Raw genomic sequence first — 17,392 nt, 5'->3', positions numbered from 1 at the left:
TCGACATTTAACAGTGCTGGCAAAAGAAGAAAAAGCACCAGATGTTTCCAGACTGTAAGTGAATTCCTCCCATAACAGAAAGAGATCAGAGAAGGAACAGAGGCCTCACGGACCAGGACAGAGCACACGCCTATAAATTCAACCCCACTTTGAAGGGCCATTTCACATGGCAGTATGCCTCCCTCCCAGAGGCAGTCCAGCTGATCACAGTGGCCACACGAGGCAAAATGTCCTGCAGCCACTCTGTGGGACATGACTGGCCTCCAATGAGTTCCCCATCATCAGCCTGGTCAGCACAGGGGTCTGGGAGAAAGGCCGAGGTCTGGAGGGCAGACTATTTGGGGCCAGGGAGGAGAGCATGTGACAGGGCTCAGCGCTCACAGGCAGTGGCCTTGGCTCCTCTGCCTGGCATTGAACTAGTCCCTGAGGCCTCAAGATGTGAAGTTTTCCAACCTGCAGAGGTAGCTTCCTTTTAAAATGCTTGGAAACCTACTGGTAATGGAGAGAAAAAAATTAGGGTTACAGTCCTCTTGCTGGTGCGCTGCTTGCACTCAAGGAGACACCTGGTTCTGTGACACACCAATCCTTCTGCTCCACTCCAGAACCACAACTCTGTTCCGGACCATCCTCACCTACTGTTGCTCTCCTGCTCTGCCCTCACTAGAACAACCCAATTACCCATCACGGTGCTCTCTGCACCCTCCACCTTCAAAGCTTTGCAGCTTTTCTCCTTTTTTGCTCCTACAAAACCACCCATTGTTGAGGACACGTAAACACAATGCAATGTCTCCTGTTTGCTTTTGCTTCTGCTCCACCCCACCTCCCTATCTCTCCCAGCCCTGCCTGTCATCGGCACTGCACATGGGGTGCTTACCGTGGACCACAAAAAATGCATCCTCCAACAGCTAAACCTGGAGCAGAAGAAAATGGAGAATTTAAGAAGACAGACAGGAGGAAAAAGAAAAAGCTACCAATTACTGGCAATTAGCTCTACTTAACGCTCACCCGCTGTGCACCATGCCCCAGACACAATCACTCTGGTAGGTGAGCACAGCAGGGTGGCACACCACATCCGCATGCACTGCACACAGGTGAGCACCAGAGGTGCTTGCTGAAGGTATTCCAACCTATTTGGTCACCTATGTGGGCACAAGTGGCCACAGCCCTTTTAGGGGCCTCCTGTAGCCCAGTCAAATCAGGGACAGTGCTCTTTGCTCCCACAAGCTGTGGCCCAAGCCCTGGGTCAGAGGCACTTGCTCAGAGCTGAAGCCCAGCAGAGGACATTGCCCAAAGGATATCCATCCTCAATCCCAGACCCACCTGCCCCGTTTATCTGCCTGTTTTTTCTTCCCAGGAGGGACGCCAGCAACAGAGAGCACCACGGGCTGCCTGTTGACACAGTCGCAGACGGTGCAGCTCTTGCTAACAGAGATGCCTTCCTCTCCACCTGAGGACATGCTTTGCTCCCAGCCAGGGGGAAGGTGGAGGCACCCAGCATGCTGCCGCTGAGGAGGAGGCACTCAGCCAGCTGCTAATGCTTCCTACTGTCTTGGAGCAAAGGGATGAATTAGCTTTTATTAGCTCTTACGAAGAACACATCAGTCCTGCCCTCTCCTCCTCGCACAAGACTCACGCACAGGCTCAGATGTGCTGTAAGTGAAGCAGAACCAACTTACCTCTGCGCCGGCGGCCTCGGACTCCTGTTGGATCTTGTATAAATCTTATAAATCTTAAATCTTAGACACGCTGGGAGTTAGGATAAAGCAATCCTCCTAAGGGTGCTGCAGGGCCCTTGCTGCCCAGAAGTACTTAAAAAAAGATGGATGCTTGGCTTTTACGTCCAGATCTCTCAGGTGGCACCACACAAGGCCCAAAGGAGGGCATGGTTTCCATGCCAGCAAAGCCAGAGCCACTGCACAGTCCCCACTGCTGACACCCAAACTCGGGGCTGTTATTTGGGGGGAAGGGGGGGGCAGTCTGCAGTTTCCCACTGAGCACTCCTGCCACACGATATATTCCTGACCCCCAGCACCCAGCCATCTGCAGGGCTGAGGGATGGTGCTGCTCCAGAGAAGTCTCTCTGAAGTCGCTCTGGGGCTTGTTAGCGGGGTGATAAAGGGGATGAATGGCCTCAGAGAAATGCTCTGTCTCCTGCTGTGGCATTTATTATCCTTTAGCCAGGCAATACTTCACACCAGCCAGGAGCTCTGGGCTTGCTCGTTTGTTGTCCTCAGAGGCTGTTTTCCACAAGAGGCCATGCTCTGCACTTGCGCTCATCGCCCCAGGCAGCTCGAACTGAAGAGCCCGCAGCATGGCAGCCTGCACAAGGACTGGGGGCAGAGCAGTTTTCTGGGCAGTCTCTGAGCTCATCACCTTCCTCCCACACAACCAGCTTGCTTTTCCAAACTCGCAGTTTGGTGATCTGATCCACAGCTGTCCCCCACCCCAGATCTGCAGGAAACAGAGCTGGGCACATTTTCAGCCTGATTTCCTAAGAAGTGCAAAGCATATGCAATCCTGCTGCATCAGTCTGTCCTCTGCCCACTCTGCAGCAACTTCGACACTATGAACAGATTTCAACCAGATCTGACAGAGAGACAGAGGTCTCTGAGACAGTCAGAGTCTATAAATTTCATAGGAACAGACTGTCAAACAGGAGAGACATTATTAGCACCTTCCAAACCGTAGTGTATCATCCCTTATTACACATCAGACAATCTGCGTGGGAGAAAGAAAGATGCTATAAATATCCCAGTAAAGAGAGATGCTCCACTCAGCACAAGCAGCTTACTATACACCAGATAATCCAAACCCAAGCTATATACCTACAGGAGACGAGACTGATGGGCGAGCCAGCCAGCTAAGACGGAACATTAGCTTTTGGAAAACCTCTGGAAACAGGCTGTGTGCTCTTCCCTTGTATTCTTCCAGTGACCAAGCTGAGGTCTCACAGCATTTCCAGCTTGAATTGCCATCCCAGCCATGTGGATGGGTTCAGATGCTCCCCGAAATGGAAGGGACATGCCCAGCTCCAAGGGGGAACAATGAAGGGCAGAGCAGCTCCCTCGTCCCCACAACCCTCCCAGAGCCTCTCCGTCACACGGACAGAGATTTCACCTTCCAGCAAGATGCTTCATCCCCAGGCCACTGCCAGGAAATGCCAGGAAGGCATCCTGGAGTCCGAGAAGCCTCCTGGGGAGCTCACAGCTCACTTACACATCAAGCTACCCATTAGCGGGTTGGCTGATTAGTGGTACTTGTTACTGTGAGCAAGAGGGAACCTGTTCCTCTACACACAGAGCCTTGCTGCAGACCAGACCCACTCACCAGCCTCAGCACGGACCTGCAAGCCAGTGCCAGCACGGAGCTGGCAGGCAGCAGCAGGGGTGCAAAACACAGCCTACCCCCAGAGGGACACAGGGAGCCCCAGGGACCTGTCCTTTTCCTCCTGAAGGCTGAAGGGGACACAACAGCCTCTTGGTTCTCCTTTAAAGTCAATTAAACAGTCGCGCAGTGCGATACAGTCGGAAAGCAACACCAAGAAGCCATTTAGTAGAGATGCTGGCTGGCCTTCCTTGCTCACCTCCTTTCAGTGACCCAATTAGGAGACTCTCATTAGGCTCTTCCAGGGTGGAACCTGCAGTTGCTCTTGCCAGGAACTCCCATCACTCATCATCTCCTCTGGTACGGGAATGATTAGCGGCAAGTGTATGGGTACATGGCAAGGCAGTGAAGGTGACTGAAGCTTGCTAAGGCTGAGCCCAGCATTTCAGTGTTTTCTGACCCCACTGCAAAAAAAGGCAAATCCTATATGCAATTTGAGGACAGAGCAGGGTAATCCCTTTGCTCAATTAGGATCTGCACTGACCCAGTCATTATTTGTTCACAGCGTCATTTCCAGTCTCAGGTATCTCAGAGCCCTGGAAGTAATTGAGAAGTGGGAAATAGCCTTTTTCCCACTAGCTCGTATGTGAGGCTGGCCCAGCTGGCCAGACACATTTTGGGATGTCTCTGATTCACCAGGTAAAGGTTAAGTCTCAGGAGGTACCATCAGCCTGGTGGATCACATCACTTGTACCTCTGGGGCTTCAGCTCCACTAAAAGAGAATTTAAACATGCACTACAGCACATCTTTTATTCCAAAAAAAGGATTTACACTTCAGGGGTGCTTGACTCCCTGTTCTGCCCGACAAAAGGAGCGATGGGTATTGAATCCATGCTTGTGTTCGTTTAAAAAAAAAGAAAATCCAGAAATCCAGTCACTCTATCCTAATTGTTCTGATCCAACCTTTCACAGTATTGCATTGAGCTAAAGGGCCGCACCTGAAAGTATGCCAAGAGCGGCATGAAATGTTAATGTTGCAATTAAAACAATATGAATATTGCAGCACCGCTCTGCTGCTCCCCATCCACTGAACAATTCTCATTCAATGGAAATCAAGTTACATTTGAGGAAATAATGAGGTCTGCTAATTAAGTCTGGCCTAGGAAGGCAGCAATCTTAAAAGGAAAAAAAAAAATTCAGATCTCCCCAAAATGTGTACGTTTGCTGCTTATTACCTGCAAAGGGAAATCGTTAATGCTGAGCAATGCCAGGATCACAGGTCAGTGCCATTGTCTTATTGCACACATCTAGAGGAAATTATCTTTTTAATGATAAAACGCATAAGTCATGACCTGCTTTATCCCTAGGAGCTGAACGGGAAATGTCGGGCTGACACTTTCCATACTCTGAATGCAGAAAGCAGGTACCTGACGGTGAATGCCAAATCCAGGCTGGGTTAGCGAGAGGCAGGCAGGGGCTCCAAGGGGCTCAAGGCAGCAGATTGGATTCAGCTGACACAAGATGGATCCCAGCTTGTACACAGGGAAGGGATTTTTCCTCCTCAGCCACTGAGACAACCAAATGACAGTGACACTGGCTGGAGCTGGGGGAAGCCACAGGGAAAGAGACTACTGAGTCAGTTCTGGGGGGACAAAGACTGGTCAGGATCATCAGGTGTTTTAACTCTAAGAGGCAACAGGAGATGACTCGCTTCCTGCCCCTTGCACAAGCGTGTGTTGCAATAACATGAAGACACAGCAACAGCCTAGAAACATCAGACCCAGGGATCCCAAAGGAAATCTTCATCAACACACCCATAGCTTCCCCACCTTCCTGTCTTTCATTATCTTCCAAAATGTATTTATCTGTGATGGTGGTTGGGGCTGCCACCATGTCTCCTGTATGGTCCCCAGCCCAGATAACTGCAGAGGGAGGTTGGGGCAGGGAGGGTCTGGCACTGTCTGTAGTTTGCGGGAAGAGCAGAAGGCTGGGAACAGGCCCACCATGTCTTCCTGCTGGTTTGGCTGTCTTTTCTCTTTGTCAGGAGCATACAAGACCTACTCATCCTTCAGGCCTGAACTTTGCCATTAGACTCAGTCTGACTGACCAGTATGGATTTGTCCAGGGGCCACAGAGCAGCTTGTTGTGTAAAGAGCAGGCTATGGCAGTCCAAACCTCTCCTACCACTGCAGCAACACCCTTCCCTAACCCACTTCCCAATTCTCCAGAAGAAAATTCACCCAGGGGAGGGGTGAGGGAGGGCACTGGAATCCTGGTTCATTGCTTGACCCCTGCTGACACTCTGAACTTTAGACTGTCTTTAACACAGACAACCTCCCTGGGAAGATCCAGACAGACTGAGCCCCCACTGGCCAGACCTGGAAACACAAGGATCCAAACGAGGGGGAGCTCAAACCATCAGGAAGGAAACACTTCATCCAAAAGAGGAGAAAAATCCAAATGAAAAGATCAGAAAGGACCTTCCAGGTCTAGATTGTCCTAAGGGACTCAGATACCATTTCTATACATCTCTGGCCTCCTGGAGATAGAAGATAAATAAACCTATTTGGTCATAAGGCCCACCCGGGAGCGTTACCCCACCCTGTCCCCACCACCAGCAGCTCACTGTTTTGTGGATGAGTAGGTGGTCTCCTCCCTCCAGCCCACCTCTCGCTGTATTTCCAGATGCACGAGCACTTGCTGCTACCAAGTGTCTGTTCTGCAATAAAGAGCAATAAACATGCCAGAGTAATTAATGTCTTAACAACTTATTACAATCCTCAGATAATTAATCACAAAAGCTAAACATGCTGTCTCACCCTCCTAATGTGTTAATGCTCTAATTATTATGCCTCAATTAAGGGGAAGTCAGCGCTCCTTGCTTAGAAGTGCATGTTTAATAAGGGTGCTTGAACGCGGGCAAGTGGGAAGGGAGGGGGTGATGGGGGTTAAGGAAGAGGACACCATTTTTAACGAAGTTTCACGGGTGGCTCGAGGCAAGGAATTGACAGCCCCTATCTGGGATCTCACACACGACTGCATGTGGAACTGGGGGCCATCTGCAGTGGCTCTGTGCTCTGCTTCCCATCGGGCTATTTATAGGAAAAGCAGCATGTGGGCCACAGAGAAGGCAGGGACTGGAGATGAGCAGTTACACTGTGGATCTGGCCAGCACTATACAGCAGAGCTGGCAGCTCACAGAGCAGTCAGCAACAGGAGTAGGTGGTCTCCTCTATCCATCCCACTTCTTGCTGGTTTTCCAGACACACGGGTGCTTGCCACCACTCCTGTCCCACATGAAGCATCTGCACTGCCCAAGCCTCTCCAGTACAGTCCTGTTTCCGTGATGCACCTCGCCTCCAAGCAATCCTCCAGTCGCCTCTGGGATATCCCATGGAGGTGGTAAGAACAGTCCCTGAAACCCAAAGTTACTCTAGGGATGTGACAGATCAGCTCATCTGATTTCAGCCATTGCCTGGTGGTTTTCCACAACTCCTTGTTGTAGGAGGGAACAGAGAGCTGTGTCTCAAAGAGCACACCATTAAAAGATGCTGCTTTTAGGTGGGGAAACAGAAGGCCAAAGAGAGATATTCTGCATGGGACTTTGTGGTGGTTACTATCACTGAATCTGCCTTTCTGGCTCTGAACCTCACTGGATATTGGGAAACATCAGAAGGAGTGTCAGTGGTGAGGAGCTTGAGCAGACTATAACGATGAATGTAGGACCTGGACTCCTCACTGTGCAATAGCAGGAGGTACCTGCTGCACTCAGGACAGAGCTCTGCACCCATATGGTCCTTGTTCTTGGGTAAGACTTTGGGTACAAAGTATAGACAAAGACGGGATCACGTCCATCCCACCCTGCGGAAGTGGTGCCTCTAGAGAGCAAAGGCTTCAAGATGTAGGACTCAGTGAGAGGTAGCACAGCCCTGCAATGAAGCAGCATATGAAGCTGGGACCAGGATGGCTCCATACAAGAAACTGCAACAGAAGAATGGCTGGAGCTCAAGTCTCCCAAACAAAGCCTATAAAAATTTGATTTTTCCAATAAAAAGCTTTTGAAACAACTCCTCCGCTCAAGTGGATCTTCAAACACAAGCAAGCTCTCCCTGAATCAGCCTGATTTCTGTTCCATCCAAGCTTTTTAAATTTCTCAGACAAATGAATCACCAGAAGCATTTCCAGTCTAGGTTCGACTGGAAAACGATGCATTTCCTCAAGAAATAACACACTGTGTAGGTTTGGATGGTTCCCTCTGAGGAATAAGGAAGAGGGAATAAGAAACAAAACAAAACAAAGCAACCTGGAGGGGACACGAATTTTAAAACCCATGAACAGTTTTGGTTTTCAAATAATCAAAATGAAAAAAATTTTCACATAGTCACTTTCATAAAAATAATTCTGTCACCCTGATTCTTCAGTGATGCCTCATGAAAAAAGAAAGCAAGTTCTCCACCTCTGCCCACCTCACCTTCACACCTTTCCCAGATGAACTCAGGATCAGCTTCTTGAAGCAAGTTACTGCCCCAAGAGCCAGAGATCTGCCCCCCAATATGCTCACGCAGAACACCTGCAGCCAGCAGCCACATGTGGGCACCTTCCCAGAGCCCTAGAACAGGGCTTGGATTTTGAGGACAGCCTCTGGAGGAGAGCAGATAACCATTGCATGGATAGATACAAGGTGTAATGACCATCAGACAAAACAGCATCACTGCTTCCCAGAAAAAGAGTGGATTAAAGTGCTGGACCATGAAGCCAGTGCCACTGGAGCCCAGATGTCCCCAACCTCACAGCCCCCTCCACAAGAGCTTTCTGAGCTCAGCTCACAACCCTCCCTCCGCCTGCTGCCTGCTGCCTTTAAGACAGCATGCAGCATGACAGCTGGGAAACCCAATCTGGTCCAAATTTTGTGACAACCCTGCTGGTTTTTATCCTTGTTTATCAGCATTAATTTTAATGGCTTTCCCTACATTAACTTCGTCCTGAATCGGTCACAGGAAAATTCCTGCTCACTTGCCTTCTGGATAACAGCCTGGGTTATTTTCCCTTGTCACATAACAGCCCGTCTGGGCTCCTCAGGAATGACAGCCACACTGTGTACTTTGTTGAGGGCAATAAACTTCCCAAGGCTGGGGGAGGAGAATTTACGTATCCCTGAATACACCGTCCATTCTTTGTTCAGTTTGGGTCTTGACTTGTGCTGGTCCAGCAGGTGAAAATTTCTTCCTCTTGCTCAGCATGGAAGGGAACTACTGAGCCTGCAGAAAGGAAATGTAACACTTCCAGGCAAAGCACACACCTCCCCAAGGCTGAGCAGCTTTGGGTTGAGTTAGTCGCTGGCCATCTGAGTCTCATTTTCCCCTGGAATCATTAAAAATACCTGTAAAACAGATCTTGAAAGAGATAATGGTGCTAGAACACATGTGGAGAATGTTTCAGAGAGGTAGGGAGCAGGAAGAGAGGACGCCTTGTCCACAGCAGCAGTCCTCTGCTCTGCAATGCCCCTATTTGTGCTGTCTGTGTCCCACACGCCTTTATTCACAGCAGAGAGCAGAGGTGAGGATGATGCAATGCCTGAGCTTTCTCTCTCCTGTCCATTCTTCTTCTTCTCATCTCCGGCTCCTTCCAGCACCATCCTGGCTTCCTGAAGGAGACATCACAGCTCCATCCAAGCTGCTCTGCAGGATTGAAAAAGATTGTTCCTCCCTTTGTTCACCAGATGCTGTCAGCTGTGGTCCCTTTTCTTTCTCCCGTTCACAGAAAGGTGTGATGTCTCAGGCTATGGGAAGGAAGAGAAACAGTCAGGACTCTTTAAGCACTTTTCTCTCCCCATTAAAAAAAAAAAAAAAAACAGGGCAATTTTTCCACCAAAGAAATGCAAGGGTTCAATTCAGACATTTCCAAAGTTATCTGTCTCTGGCAGCATAAAAAAGGAATATGGTTACACTAAGGGAAGCTATTTGATGTATCACACGATACCCATACTTTAGAAGTACAGATGTTCCCTCCATGCTCCAAGGGACAATTTGGAAGACAGAGGGCTCAAAAAATCCCACTATATCCAACCACAGGCACTTGGGCTGTTGTAGAGAGAGTGTTGCCATGGAAAGATGAGGGAAGCAGCAGTGAGATGGCTGGAGTGTTCCTACCAATTAACATGAAGAATTTTGACTTCTCTGCTGTGTTTTCTGCAAGAGCCTAGCAACCACCTCAAAAGTGTTATTCACACACCTGAGAAGTGTTTAGCAGGGTCACATGCCTAGGAATCTGTTCGAGCAGGGAGAGAGTGCTCTCCAGGCGAGGCTCCTTGAGCATGGGCACACTGCATGTCTGCACTTGAGGCTCATGCACGAGGTGCAGGCAGTCATCAGACCACACAGGACACCCGAGTGAGAGGGTGACATGCAAGAGATAGAGCCACAGCTGCAGGCAGGAGAAAACCTGAAGAAGGAGCTAGATGTTCTGCCTTCATGGGATAAAACAGGGCAGCTTGTCATTGCTCAGTTGAGAGGTCCTGGTTGGAGAATCCCCATCACCAGCAATCTCTTCTACAAACAAGCAAACTTGTCAGCCTGCTGCATGGGTTCACTTCAGATGTACTGTTTCCACCAAGACTCCTGCTACTCTGCCCTAATACAGAAGAAACAAATCCTCGAAGATACCTTGCAACATCTCTACGAGGCACTAAAAAGAGTGTGACCCACAGTCAGAGGCCACAGCATCCTACCTTCTTCCAGAACCCGAAGTAAAGAAAAGGCAGATATTCCACATGTGCCAGTCTAGCCTCTTCCACAAAAGGGGCACTACAAACTGACAAAGAACAGCTTCTGCCCATCCATTAAGTTCCTGGCATTAATTGATTTCTCTCCAACCAAGCCATAAAACCCAAAGCTGCATGCAAGCAGCATCCTAAAATATCCTTGTAAATCTCAGCCACCACATTCATTAATTACAACCCAGTGATAGTTCAGGCCATTAGTTCTGGCTGGTAACTTCATTTATTCCCATGTTAATGCTCGATGTCAGTGGTTATCTCATTACCACTCTATTACTTACCTACTTAATCCATCATTGCAACCTAGGCCAGAAGGGAGGAGCAGAGTTTGCCCTGCATCTGTAGAAAGACAATGCATCAAGTGTACAGCACCTAGGAATCACAAACAAAACACTTCTCTATGCTGCCGCTGAGGTTATATCTATTAAGAGGAGGAAATGACAGATGAGTATCGTTAGGAACACAAACACATTCCAACATTGAAAAACTGTGGAAATTGAGAATTAAGGTTCCTATTAAATCAGAACCAAAAGCTTTGGCAAGAATGGAAACACATTTCAGCAGTCATACCAAAAAAATTGACCTTAACGCTGCCCTCCTCCTCCTCTTTGTACTCTCCTTCCAAACCCCAGGTTAGATTCAAACAGTTTCTGCCTTTTGCATGCCAAACACTTTCAAAAGGCAGGTCAGAGTATGGGTGCTGAGAGCTGTGACCTGCTGAATACCCCAGAAAACTTGCAGACAGCAGCACAGAGACCACTAGCGCTGAGGGCTAGTGAAAATACACCCTGTAAAGATACAGTAGTTAATGGCATTTCAACACACACCCAGCTAGAGTTCCTCTTGTCTGATGAGCAGGTGCTCCCAAAAACGTGCTTTATCCCTCCTGCCTGTCCAGGGACTTACTCCACTCGCTGACCCAGCCCCAGAGGTCTTATCAGGATGTTTCAGCACAGAGAGAACAGCAGTTTTCCCTGTCTCATTCCATCCTTCTTCCCCCTGTCTTGTTGGAGACAGCTTTTCAATCTTTCCCCTGCTCGACTGAGAAAAAGGAAAGCCCTTTTTATGTTGATGGGCTGTGAAACTAAGATGTGGACTGGGGAAAGGGTTCAAAGAGACATTCCTCTTGCAGCAAGGCAGGTTCTCTTAAGAGCAAGCAAAGTACCTCTGCTCTGCCCAGATATGATGCTCACACAATAGGGCAGGTGACAGTGTTTGTTATGGGTGCGAGTGATGTGATATGGAAGGACTGGAATCCTCTAATGTGGAAGAAGCTGATGCCACAAAAGCAAGGTAGAGAAAGAAGACACAGCCCCAAGATGTCAGGAGTGAAATATCAGTATTTTCCTCTGTGATCAGTAAACCCCCAGCTAACATGCCTGTGCTGGCAAAAGTGGCTCTAAATGGCGCTGTGCCAGAACAACTGACAGGGCCAGACTGTGAGATGCCATGAGGGGATGTAATTAAAATACCTTTGTTGCCTTACTCTCCAGCCCCTCAGCAATGAAACCCATTAGAGAGTGTGGAAAGAAAATTATTTAAAATGTCCCTGAAGCTAAGTTTTTGACACAAGCATAGACAGATGGATTTTGATATACCCTTGATTAAATATCTTTCTGCAGAAGGCAAAGGGGGCAGGAAAGGAGCTGGGTGATGAGTCAGAGGAAACATCCTAGAAACAGTGGCTATTGCCCAGGGAAAGTGAGTGCTGCTGCAGGCGAAAGCTGCCCTGTCAACCAGCCAGAGGCTAAAACAGCCTCATCCCCCCAGGAAACAGGCTGCATCCCTTTGCTCCAGTGCCAGGCTCCACTCTCTGCTCCAAGTCAGGCCAGCAACACCGCACACACTGCTGTTTCCAGCCTCTGATGAAAGACTGTGGGGAAAGCAAGCAACAGAAAGCCCCACACAGTGCTCAGCCTGTAGCAGGGTCAGCAATAATTCCATCTTCCATGGAGTTACAGAACACGGGGGGATTCTCCAGGATGCAGTAGGATATTGGATCCAAGCGCAGTTTTCCCCATGGGCATTCATAACATCTCTTTCTCACACACAGATGCTCTTGGACTGATAAGGATTGAACTCCCTTGGCAAAGAGTGGCAAAGATAAAGTCTTCTCCTTGGCCATCTATTTATAGCAAGCTGGTAGGAACTCGTTATCTTTAAGATCTCCGGCACACACAGCTGCAATCAGCCACGAGGCTGGAAAGTTATTAGGGGTGGGCAAAAAGGAGCCAAAACCACATTAACCCTGTTTTCTCAGGGAAGCAATCGAAAGACAAGAAGGAAGAGTGTTACAACTGAGTGTGGGCAGCTGACCTGTCCAACACAGAGACCTCAGAAAGAGGAAACCCAGGTAGGACAGAGGGTGAAACACAGCCCAGGAGGTCAGAGCATGGCCTGAAGATACCTACTGCACCCAGAGCTCAGGTGGAACACCTTGAGTGAGCACACAGGCTCTGCAGAACAGGGTGCTGCAGGCACAGGTGCAGGTCATAGAGCTACACAAACTAGTGACCACTGCTTACCAGTCCTGTGCCTGTGTAATTCTGACCCACTCTGGTGGCCAAGAGCTCTGCAGTTGCTCTTACCTGATAGAGAAGGCTCGCAGGCAGGTCCCACAAGAAAAGGGGCTTTCCCACCAAATATTCCTCAGGCTTTGTGTACAAAGATATTTGATAGAAGACTCCAGATCAGGAAGGAATTATAAATCTGAAAGTATAAGATACTATCACCAGCTCCTGCAGTAGTAAAGCCCCTGGTTTTGCACAATATTCATCTCTCATTCCTAATCTACTTCAGATGGTTAAAACAGAGGCTTGAAATTTTTAATCCTCCCTGCTCCCTCCCACGGCCTAAAAGAAATTAAGGCCAGCAGCAAGAATCCCATACTGAGCATCCACCTTATTTTTTTTCTGGGACTTGCCTGCGAGTTCCCTGTGCAAACCTGACACTTGGGAACCCTCAGCTGCTTGTCTTTGTATGCACTTTGAGACTGAGGTGGCCTTTGGTCCCAACTCTGCTCAATGCAATGCTCAGAACCCTGGTTCACAACCACAGTACCACTGATATTCAGATCTGCAAATAGCTGAGGGGCAGCCGAGCTCCCTTTTGATCATCAGAAATTCAAGCCCATGCTAAGAAATTAATGGCCCAGACAGCTGCAGAGTGCACTGCATCTCCACCTTCCCTGCAGTGGTTTAGTCTGGGTAAGTATAACCATGTCTCCAATAAGAAAACAGGTGCTTTAAAAATGTGTTCACCAATGCAGTTCAATTAACAATGCTTTTAAACACCATTTCACACCCAGCCCAAGTGAAAATACACTTGCATCTCAGACAGAGGGGTGCCCTTCCATGGGGTATCACAGCCACTTGTAGCTCTCGTTTTTGCACCTGGGAAAGAATTAGAGGAGGAAGCACCTTTATCCTCAGGTTGCCTTAAGCAAAGCTTCACATCTTTTAAAATAGGGCACAAAGGTCACATTTACTGCTTAGCAAGTTTTCTCTCTCAAAAAGTCATCGCTCAAAACTTACCATGGCTACATGTTTGTGGACACCCATGCACAGAGACAAAGGAGCAGTTGGTCCTCACCTTGGTCTCTGGTAGTCTGTTCAGAAGCTGACATTTGAGCATTTTATTCCACCTACAAACAAAACACATCAGTTGAGCACTCCCAGGGAAGCAGCAGGACCAGAGCAAATTCCCAGAAAAAGCCTTGGCAATGTTCCCTCTGCTCTGCGGCTCCGAGCGAGACAGAGTAACAGAGCACGACACATGGAGCAACAGAAGCTGAACGATGCACATGTTACTGCAAGGAAAATTAACAATATTAGGGGGGAGGAAAAGCACTTGCTAAAAAATACATATTAAAACACAATCTTAACCTCATTTGACCCCAATTCCGATTAAAGAAAACTGGACAGACTGGCATAGTTGCTGGGGCATTCAGGTGATATTGCTGGCCATCCATGTATATAATTGCCCAGGAGGTCCCACAATGACCCCCTCGCCTTTTCTCTGGCAATCTTAGATGCATTGTCACCAGTATTTTTAAGGCCACTCAGCCCCACTTTACAGGCTCACAGAGTCCTCTGATGTAGTCAAAACATCTTTCAGTCACCCCAGACAGACTCCCAGACCAGCTAGCTCACCTTGCATCCTGTTCACTGTTGCCTCTTAGCTACAAAAGGACACTCTAGTCACAAGTCTTGCAACCCCTGTAGAGGACCTCCTTCCACACATCTTCAACAAATCAGCAGCGGTTGTGCCTCCCATCCAAGCAAGCCCATTGAGCTGGTGAGTTCCATGAAGAGGAGGGATAAATCTGCTGCCCCCAATAGGGTTTGGGGGGCTCCAAAAGCCATCTAGCTTAGGACTCAAGTATGCCTGCCCTACCAGTAGCTACACCACCAATTTCACAAGAGCACAGGGAAGACCTGATTTTATTGAGTTTAGGGGCCATGCGCATAAGAAATCTTGGCAAAGCTAGACACGTGTTGAGCAGTTTGACAGACTCAAGAAAAAGGCCACTGCTGCTGACTGCCCAGCAAGCAAAGGGCTTGGTGCAGCATCCCTTATCAGTCACTGTCCATCAAGCCTAATCACTTGGCATAGTAATATTCCCTAAATAAGTTTTACATCTAAAAAGGAATAAAAAAACAGGGTAAAAAAAAAAATATGCTGTGATGGAAGAGGAGAGGTGAAGTCCAACTACTGTAAGAAACCCTAAGGACAGACACACATTTCACATTTTGAAATCTGTAAAAGTTGATTTTCTGTTTCTCAGCTTTGATCACCTCTTTGCTAGTGAGATTTAGCAGTAGCCCAGGTTTCCCGAGGAAGCAGAGACAAGGATTTTCCAAAGGATTTGTCACCCACAACTCCTCCTGCAAGACTCTCTTGGGGATTTGCTAATGAGAAATGAGAAACACTGACAAGAATCTGCCTTGAAGAGAAGAGGCCATGGCCATGAGAAACCCAGGAGCAGTTTTTCTACCTCAGACCTAGCTCCAAGCCCAGTGTTCACCTGCAAGCCCTGCTGCCCTCCACCTGTTTACGGAGATCTTTTCATTATTGTTAAATTTGCAATGTGTTTAGTCTAATGTCCTTCATTGGATTATTTTTACATTTAATGTCCTCTCCTCTCCTACTCTTCCTTTTATAGACTGGTAATCCAAGCCCCTTGGTAAGGCTGAGTAATCTTGATCAGATTTTAATCAAAGTAAGCCAGATCCTCAGCTGCCAGTATTGATGCATCTGCCTTTAAATATTTGAACGATGCCGATTTACCCTGGTGAGGCATGGGCCCCATCCGTTCAGAAAATTTAAATTCCTTCCTATGCATCTACCTAAAACAACAAGAGAGAACAAGCAAACTGCTGTGAAGGGATTTTAGTTTATAAAACCAATACCCAGGATTTCAGAACTAAATGAAAATCTGAGATAATCCCTCCCCAAATCCAGCCTGGGAAAAGCACTCTGGACAGATCAGTATCAAGTAACTTCTTAAAAACACACTTTTTTCCTCTTGTGAAAGCTACCATCAAGTCAGAGAAAAGGGAAATTACCCACAATGCCTCACTCCTTGACATGACCCAGAGAATTCACATTTTTCACCCATAGAAAATGCATATTTTACCCATGAAGGCTTCTCCAGGATGGACCTACTTCTGCTTTGTTCAGCAATGACCCTTGTGTCACTGCCAAACCCCAGCATCCAAAATCAGCATATTATTTGGAAAATAATGAGATTTCTGGAATACAAAATGTTGGCTCCATTTTCCTTACCTTTAAAGATGATATCTGCCAGCTTCTCTCCACTGATCAGAAAGATAAAAAAAGCACTTAGATGAAAGAAAGTCTCATCTAATTGCCTGACTCCAGGAGACAAGTTTGAGGTGATGGGGGATGTCCCACAGAAATTGTCAGTATTGGGACTGCAAACAGCATCCCAGTGAAGCCAGAAATAGATGACTGCCTAAAACACTCTGGTAAAGGCAAGACAAGGCAGTTACACTGATTTACTTACACAGTCAGGGATAAACTCCTGAAAAACACTAGGGATTTTGCAGCTTCTCTTTGGTCATTTCCACCAAGACCGAGGTTAAATCAAAGGCAGCACATCTTATACTTACACAAGCATCACCTGACGAGTCATGCCAGTGCACCACAATAAATCTGCATTTCCACTCTTACTTCTAGAATGCCATAAGGTCTTCAGGGTTCGACAGAACCGTGCTCTAGTTTAGAGCCAGTCCTGAACAGGTGAAGGAGAACAACTTGAGGATCTCAGTCCCTCCTTCCCTCAGGAGGTTGAGGTTTCCTCCTCACCTCTTCCACCTGTTGGCTGGAGCTGCCCTCCCTTCTTTCTCCAGCTGGGTTAGCTTACAAGCAGGCAGGCTGGGATCAAACCCTCTCCTGCTCATGACTGTCATTGCCATCTTGCTTCACAACTAGTTGTCTCAGTTGTGCTCTCCACACCCCAAAGTCAAGCTGGAGGAAATATAATCACTCTCTTGCAAGAGCCCAAGACATTCCCCAACCCCTGAACCACACTTGGATCCATACCATGTCCTTCATTCAAGTCCAGTAAAACCAGTGACCCATTCAACTGAGGAAATGCTACAGGATTGGATGCTGCCCTGCTAGGGACAAAGCCATGGGACAGTGCCATTAAGATGATATTACTCATTAAGGGGACCAAAACCAATCTGGGCATTAAAAAAACCCCATGGGTCAGCTGATGGTTGTAAAGAGAAATTACGAAAAGGCAAAGCTAGGTATGAGGAAAGAGCAAGGACACTGTTTCTTTCCCCATGGCTCCTCCACAGCTTTGTGAGTAGAAGAGTGGTCCAGTGGACACAACCCCACCAATTTCTTCCCACATGGAAGGAACACCAATCAGGCAGCAATGACCCTGGTGTCATACCCAGGGACTGACCCCAAACCCTGGCAGGGGGTTTAAATCCAAGTCACTGGTGGCTCCCCCCATCTCTAGACTTGCCAGGCAAGCAACCCACATGGCATCGATCTGGCTGCAAGCAGACACTTGAGAAAGCTACAGCAAATCAGCTAAGGTGGGACTCAACACAGGTTGCATATTAATAGGTATATTAAACCACCCTGTAAATAGTCTCATGAAGGAGTCTATATAGAGGAGCATCTGCAGGGGGGTTAACAAGCTTCAGCTCCTGCAAGCAGACTGCATCTTTTGTCCTTTCATATTAGCTCACCCAAGCATCCCTGATTCGAGACACAGGTTCCTACAACAGATGGTCTTATTAGTGTCTGTG

This window comes from Athene noctua, chromosome 5 (genome assembly GCF_965140245.1).
Source record: "Athene noctua chromosome 5, bAthNoc1.hap1.1, whole genome shotgun sequence".
NCBI lineage: Eukaryota > Metazoa > Chordata > Aves > Strigiformes > Strigidae > Athene > Athene noctua.
This window is presented reverse-complemented; position numbering follows the sequence as displayed.